This window comes from Mus pahari, chromosome 5, assembly GCF_900095145.1.
Source record: "Mus pahari chromosome 5, PAHARI_EIJ_v1.1, whole genome shotgun sequence".
Taxonomy (NCBI): Eukaryota; Metazoa; Chordata; class Mammalia; order Rodentia; family Muridae; genus Mus; species Mus pahari.
Window position 1 is genome coordinate 10,177,840 of NC_034594.1, and position 8,700 is coordinate 10,186,539.

An 8,700-nucleotide genomic window follows, 5' to 3' on the forward strand; every position below is an offset into this window, starting at 1 on the left:
AAAAAAAAAAAAGAAAATGAGATCCAAAACTCAAAATCTGCTAATATAAATCTGTTAGTATTAACAGGTTTATGACATTAGCTACCATCAAAAATGAGAGAGAAAAACACAATTAAGCTTTCTAGTTTCAGAAAATGGATACTGTTAGCACTGAGGTTCTGTATATAAGTCATTAAAGGTATCCTGAGATATATTAGTATGCAGTGCATTAAAGGAAGAGTTATCTTTTCTAACAATTTTTTTCTGCCCTATTGTATTTCTTAAAGTTATAGATACTTGTGGCCCATTTTGCTGACTAGATGATTGGCAGATTAATTTTTAAAGGGGTGGAAAGAAACAAGATTTCTTAATCTTGTTATATTAGAAAAGAAAGTGTGTTAAAATAGAAATGACCACGGCTTGAGGTGTGCATTTATGTCATTGGGTAGGATGATGGTTTTCTTTTCCCAGGCATCTTTAGATCAAAACAGATAATGGTTTTTGTTGTATGATTAGCATTTGAGCGTCTTGACCTCACAACTCTAAAATTCCAGGCTTTGCCAACTGTCCTCCATAAGTCAATTAAAGAGACATATTTATAGTGGAAGACAGAAGGAAGAGTTTCATTCACTGTAACACAATTAGGAAAATGGAAAACTAGACCCAGTGGTATCACTTGTCTTCCAAGTCAAGGTAAGAGTCTGCCTCTTAATGATTCATTATTATTTAGGATCCTGATTCCATTTCCAAGTGACTTCTACAAAGAAGATACAATGTCTTTAAGGAGACAAGAAACAGTGTTCCCCTCTGTCTGAGGAAAGTTACCATCTTTCATTCCTGAGAAAATTCCAGTTACCTGGAATCCATTGTTTCACTAGTCATATAGCTAAAGTATCCATTGGAATATCTAAATCCCTATCAGTACAGACTCAGCATTACCCATGTTAATAGTAAATAAATATACTCCATGCATCCCTAACTGCTAGACTTTTACCTTGCCAACTGAACAGGGATTATTTTAAATTCAACTCTCTTCTGCTAAATTAATGTCAGTTTATACCTAAATATGCAGGAATTCTTTTTCCCCATTAGTAATTTCTTCCTTTCTCAACATAATCATATTTTGATTCATTGTCTCGTTCATTATATATCTTTTTCTCTCCTTCTCCTTAGCTACTGAAACAAAAATAAGTTTCTAAATTGGAAAAGGAATCAAATCACTTTCTCACTTGTGCTGTGTCCCTGAATAAGAAGCACTCTGAGAGATGCTGCAAATAATGACTTAAATGTTCACAGCTCTCATTGGCTGTGTGGGCTACAGAAAATTGAGGACAGGAAGTAGTAGGTGACTTTTAATTTGAAAGTGGATGTTAGTTGTTATTTTGCTAGAATTGTCCTTTTTCTTCATTTGATATTTTCTTCATTTACATTTCAAATGTTATCCCCTTTCCTAGATTACTCTCTGAAAATCCCCTATATGCTTCCCCTGGTCCCCAACCCACACACTCCCACTTCCTGACCCTGGCATTCCCTATACTGGAGCATAGAATCTTCATAAGACCCAGGGCCTCTCCTCTCATTCTTTGCTACATGTGCATCTAGAGACACGAACACTGTGCGTACTGGTTAGTTCATATTGTTGTTCCTCCTATAGGGCTGCAGATTCCTTCAGCTCCTTGGGTACTTTCTCTAGCCCCTTCATTAGGGGCCATTGTTCCATCCAATAGATGACTGTGAGCACCCACTTCTGTATTTGCCAGGCACTGGCATAGCTCACAGGAGACAGCTATATCAGGGTCCTGTCAGCAAAATCTTGTTGGCATATGCAATAGTGTCTGGTTTTGGTGGTTACAAATACCTTTAAAGTTTTGAATTTTTCTGATCTGTAATTTGTTATGAATTTATTTAATACTAAAGTACCTTGCTATGTTTAGCTATGACACACAAAAGAAGAATAAAGATAAACAAACTATCATGTTTTCTTCCTCTAAATTAGAAAATAAGAAACTCAGGTAAGATATAAACCACATACTTTTTGTCTTATTGTACTGGATACTGGTCAGTTTGAATCAAAGGATCACATGGTAATTTCTCAGAAATGCCTAAGTTGAATAAGTCAACCAGGAGGCAGACACGAGGTGGTGAATATATGAGAAACTTGTTCTAAACATATTTACCTATTCCCATGAAAATAACCAGAGTTCTTTAAGGAGAGAACCTTCTGACTATTTATTAATTTCTGACCTTTTAACCCTTGCCAAATTAAAGAGAAAGAAATCAACTCAAAATCATCAGTCAAACACCTTAATTATAGAAGTAAAATTTGGAAACCACTTGTGGCAGCACAGAGGAAGTACATCAAGACCCTGCCACATATAAAAATCACCTGGCTCTTCAGTAACTCAGAAACAAAAACAGTAATTGATCAAACGTAGTTACCATTTTAATAATGGTCTGTGTAAGGATGGATGTAATCTACAGAATAAACATAACACCTCAATAAGAGGATTCATGAGACCTGGGCACATAACCAAAACCAAACACTGAACAAAATGAAACCATCTTATTACATGGTAAATCTGTTTTGTTTTGTTTTGTTCGTTTTGTTTTGTTCTGTTTTATTTTCTGGCTTTTGTCAACCTATGCATGTCTTTTCTCTGATGTTGGGACATAAGGACCTAAAAGAATGGGCTGGACTACAGTTTAATTCTGTAGACAACCTTAATTCAGTTTTAGTGTACTTTTATATATGAATGTAACAAAGAAAGCAATGATCCAAGGAAGAATGCTTGAGTTCAGAAACTATCATCAGAAAACATGTAAATAAATGCTAGTAAGCACATACTAAATATTGACAGAGTAACTTTTTATCAGAACTTTATCCGGACAGACAAACTTAAACACAATTGCCTGGCACATATTATAGATTATATCTGTAGAGCCAGCCTACTCCCCATAAGAAACAATATCCAAAATGCCCTTGCTATTCTTTCTCATAGCTATAGTAGTAAACCATCTCCTACCCATGTCACATTCCAAGTGGTGATTTCTCTACAGTCTCAATTACAAAATTCACATTTACTGGTGCTCTTGCATGGTCAGATGGCATTGTGAACTTCTCCGAAGATTAGAACGTGCTATGTCTATTGTCTTACTTTAGAAGCTAAGGCAACTAGATCTGTTAATTACCTGTGAACTGTTCTAGAGAAAGGCTGAGTTACCCGGATCCACCAGATTCAAGGAATATTTATCTCATAAAGAGATAGTAGACATAGACTTCACCAAAGTCCCTCTCTTGAGTATAGCTTTTTAGTTTCCATCACAGAACACAGCTAAAAATGTCAGCTCTCCTAAAACTTAATTAGAGAAAGTGATACTTTCCACTCTTTCTTCTTTCTATCTCTATTCTTTTGAATATTGGCCAAAGCTAAGGCAACACATGTTTCCTGATACTCTAGGATTTTTCATCCCTCCCAAACAAATTTACTCCACCCGACCCTTAACCACATACCACTCATTCAGCTATGCAACTACGTGTTAAACATCTAGGTCTTCTGTGCAAGTCTAGAGATTTTCCTGTTGTTTTGTTGTTTTGTTTTTTGTTTGTTTTTTTGTTTTTGTTTTTCCCCAATCTCCCTCCTCCTGGCTGTTGCTTCATGGCTGTTTGTTTTTCTCTAAGAATTAGTAAAATCTCCATGGAAGCTGATTCTGATTCCACATCTAAATTATTCTCTTAACAACACAAAATCCTCAAAGTGAACTCCAATTTCTTGTGCAGCACCTCTCAAAGACTTACAAGTACCAAAACTATAGGGACAAAAATGACAACATCTTTAACCAATAGGAGGATGAATTTAAATACAGAATAAAATGACTACTTATACAAATTTAAATTGTTGCTATCAATAAAATAAATAAAAAGTAATATATATTTACAGAAAGGGAGAATTTATACATTCTTGTGGAAATGGGAATTAATATAAGGTCAATGGAAAAATGATATAGCAGTACGTCTGTAATTTAAAAGTAGAATTACAGCTTCAACATTTCTTGATATAAGCCAAGAAAATAAACTCAGAAAATAAAGGAGACATCTATATATTCACATTTAGGGGTAAAGCTCTCAAGATATCACAGGAATTAATGAAGCATTTGTTGAGCACATGGTGGAAAATGTAAATATGCTTTTCCCGAAATTTGAAGGCTTGAGATTGTGCCTGCAGAACCCAAAGGAAGACATATTGTCTACCTTTTTTTTTTTTTTTTTTTTTTTTTTTAAACATAGTTTCTTACCAAACTTGGCCTTTCCAGATCTTCTAGACTGGGTAAGCCAGTATTTAATTTTTTTTATTTCTGATATACCATCACTGGAATTATAATCTTGTACAGGTATGTCAGGCCTCTTACATGGGGTCTGGGGATGTGAATTCAGTGTTTCATGATATGCTGCAAGCACTTTACCCAAATGACCTATCTTCCCATGTCCCTTTCTGTATACTTTTAAAGCAAAGCTGCAATATGCAATTGCTTGTAAATACACTAAATTGTGAGATTACTTGCTAAATGCACAGAAAATGTATTAGTATATCTGGATGAAAATTTGGGTACTTCTATATGCTTTTTGTTTCATTGCTTTTATTTACATATTTTTTGTTAATGCTGTTGTTACTTTGTTTTTATTTGGGGGGTAGAAAGAATCTCACAATGTAGTTCTGCCTATCCTGGACTAGACTCCACCTCACAGAGATCCAAGCTTCTGCCTTCTGAATTCATTGAATAAAGCTGTATAAGAGAATGTGGGAGTTAAAGATTTAGCTCCATGATTGAATGCTTGTCTGACAAATGCAAAGCCATGGGCTGGTCTTCATGTATGGGGAGAAAAATAAAAGACAGAGTGCCTGGTTACATATGGGTACTGGAGGACTAGCCAAGTAGCACTCTGCCTGCAAATTTACATGTTCAATGTAGAGCATTGTGGCTTTATAACAATTCAGTGAATACCCAATGAGCAACTGTATTGAGTGGAAAAGATAACTTAAAATTCTCATATGATAATATATAGACATACATGCACAGTTGTCTAGCATAAGCTGACTTCATGTTATTATGTCATTTTTACATGATAACTTCCAGAACGTAAGTTAGTTGAGATTGAGTTGACACCAAAGTCCTTACAGAAATATTTTGATAAAAAAATTCTACTAAAGTTGATAGATTTCAGTGGAAATATTAGAGTACACTTCAATTATTTTTATGAAGAAAATTTCCCATCACACTTAGATGACTACGTGACAAATTGTTGAATCATCAAACTTAAATGCATAGATAATTAGGGTTTTCATTTCTGTGCATCTCAGATGCTGCTGGGTTCGTGGGAGGCTCTTCACTGTTGATGTGGAATATTTCTTAGCAAACTAGAGTGCTACAGAGTGAGCCCTCAGCCTGACCCATCTGCAAAATTAATGGCAGCTGTTTGTAAAGTTATGAAAGAACATCTGTGGAATAGAAACTGAAGTCTATAAATCTACATCATCAAAAACAGAACAGTCAGGATATGTATAAGTAGATATTTCTTCTAAAATTACATCCTAGGACTAAATGGAAATACTTTTGAATAAACCAAATTCTTTGCTAGATAATTTTCTTACTAAATGTGAGGAAGGTATTCTAAATGTGCCCTATGATCTTTGTCTTATGCATCCTTGACTCACTTTGGCAAAATAAAAGTTCTTCCTATTTTGAATAGTAGACTTATTTTTGTACAGTTGTATTGCCTAGAGCACAGGCTTACTAGGCCAATGGTGCTAACAATACCATTTTGAACTATAGTATATGGTAGTACATGTCTAAGTTTGAAGATTACTTCAGACAGAAAAGACCTCCTAATAATTGTGTGCCAACATGTTCTGTGGTGCTCTTTACCTGCTTCATAGCTCTATCACTGTACTGAGCAAAAGACAGTTTGGTTTTGTTTCCATATTTGAAGACTTAAGCTTAATTTTCAAGGCTGCTTAGATCTATCCTGACATATTATTAATATTAGCATACCAAAAATAATGTATAGACATTACCTTCACAATCTCTATGATATTCTGAAGCAATTTAATAAATACACATAAGAAACTAAGTATTAGTATTTATATTGTAAGAGATTTTAAGATTTCTTAAAAGAAAAGGTTCTTGCATTGAAATGATTTCTCATGAAAAATTTAAAACATTTTTAAAAAATCTTATTTTCTTACAAAAACTATATGGAGAACCACATGGGAGAGAATCATATTGTCATTCATACGTCATAGCAAACATAACAAAAAGAATAAGAGAATGTCTTATCCAGTTTGATACACCATCTTTGTAAGCTGTGCCAATTCGATAAGTTATTTGGAGTTCCATCTTAAATGGGAAAAAAAAGTATTTTCCAATTTTTGTATTTAAAGTAGTGGGTTGAAGGTTTTGGAGGCTATAAGGCAATTTGAAAGATAAGTTCTATAAACAGAAATAGTGATGTAGTTTTTGGAAGTTTATAACCATCCAGATGAAGTTTATCATAATTGAAAAAAAAAGTTTGCTGGCACAAATAGCATAAGCTTACTCAAAGTTGGTTCTGCTGCTCCAAGTTCAAGTATGGTTAAAATAAAAATAAAATGCCATAGAGAATGGAAAAATATCCTAAATATATGTTTAGGTCATATAACCTTCAAAAATTAATAAATGTATAAGGCTAATCAATTACTATATATAGCATATACTAAAAAATGAATTTGTTACTATGAGCAAACAGATTTTCTTTCTCATTCAGTGACTGGCTTGTCTGTGTGGACACAACTACCTGAGGAAGGCTCTTTCATTTATCAGACAAGTGGTATTTTTACATTATATAATCATTGACTATTTTATATATATATATATATATATATATATATAGAGAGAGAGAGAGAGAGAGAGAGAGAGGACAGAGACCGAGAGACAGAGACAGAGACAGACAGAGAGACAGAGAAAGAGAGAATGTATGCTTGTATGTATGCATGATTCACATTTTAATACCAGCACATTTTCATTATTTAAACCAAACCTAGTCTAAGCTACCCAAGTCCATAGTAATAGCAAAGTCTAAATTCTTGCCCTTCTCATTTAGTTTTAAAGAAAAAGGAGTTCCCATATCTCAGAATGGTTGTTTCTATTTCTAGTCTTTTACACGAATGTTAAGAAATGGAGTTGGTCATGTAAATAATGAAAATGTGCTTATGAGAATATGTTTTACTCCAGAGATCATGTATTAAAAATGATACTTAATGACACTTTTGAAATTGAGATGTAGTAAGATGTGATTAGGCTATCAGGGCTCCACACCAGAAGTAGATGGGCCTGTTCAAAAAAGGAGTTTAGTTCCATCTCACTCATACACATTTATGTTCTTGCCACATGTGATTTCTTGTATATTGAACTTTGTAGGCCCTAGAACTGAGGAATGTATATGATAAATTATACAATCTGTCACAGCTTCTATTAAAAATATAAGGCAATTTTTGTCAGATTGATCAGGTTTTATCTTCATCATCCTCATCTCTTTCTGTCACATCATATAAGTGTCAGGTTTTGTGGTGAAGCCCATCTCAGATTGTCCATTCTGAGGATCACTTCCAGATATCTTGAACTGAAGGCTTGCCATACCTATGGAGTTTCCCAGTTTGTAGTTCTGGTGTCCAGTCTCCAAGAGTGGTGCTGATGATGCATGTGGTCAAGGCTTTGTGAAAACTGTTATAACCCCATTGTGTAATAGTAGTGGAATGGATCTGGGACATCAAACCATGGGAGAGTTACCTCTGACTGTGTATCTCCAGGCAGTGCCCCATGAGCCAACCGTCTAGGCTAGCAAGCAGCAAATACCCTTAGCCCAACACAAGTAGGCTATGTAACTTAAGTCTAATTGATTGAAGAGTACCTTTTCATTATATTTTTTCTTATTTCTACCATATTCCATGATACTGGTAGTATTATAGAGCTTATTGTTTTGGGGAAGTTGTTTCTATCTTCATTTTTACACCTACCACCAATATGCAAGGACATCATTATGGTTTGCATATTTATCATGCACAGTATTAGCATTACAAATTTAATTTTTTAAATTTAATATTCAAAATTGTAACTCATTTTGATTTTTATTTTGTGGGGTGGAATAAAATGGCATGGATTTTTTTTTTAAACACTTAGTAACCATTCTCACATTATCTTTATAAGGTCAGATAGTTCTTCTTAGTTCTTATATATTTCATTAGTTTGGCATTGTAGTTTAATAAAGTGTTTATAAAGTTCCAGGATAAAATACATTACTAAAGTTCCTTGGAAAGATCCATGTCTTGCTCCGTACTAATGACGTTTAAGGTCATACTAAGGTTGAACAATCTATTTTATTGAGATTAAGTAGGTGGAGAGTAAATATGTAAAGCATATCAAATAGAATAGAAATAACTGCATTGTATGAAAGCTACCCATATACACACAGAGACATGCACACATACACAATATCAGTTTCTTATGTGCATCTTTTAGAAGTTTTAAAAGTCAATCTTAAATCAGTCTGGCGGTTTCTCAGAAAATTGGACATAGTACTACTGGAGGATGCAGCAATACCTCTTCTGGGCATATACCCAGAAGATCTTCCAACTGGTAATAAGGACACATGCTCCACTATGTTCATAGCAGCCTTATTTATAATAGCCA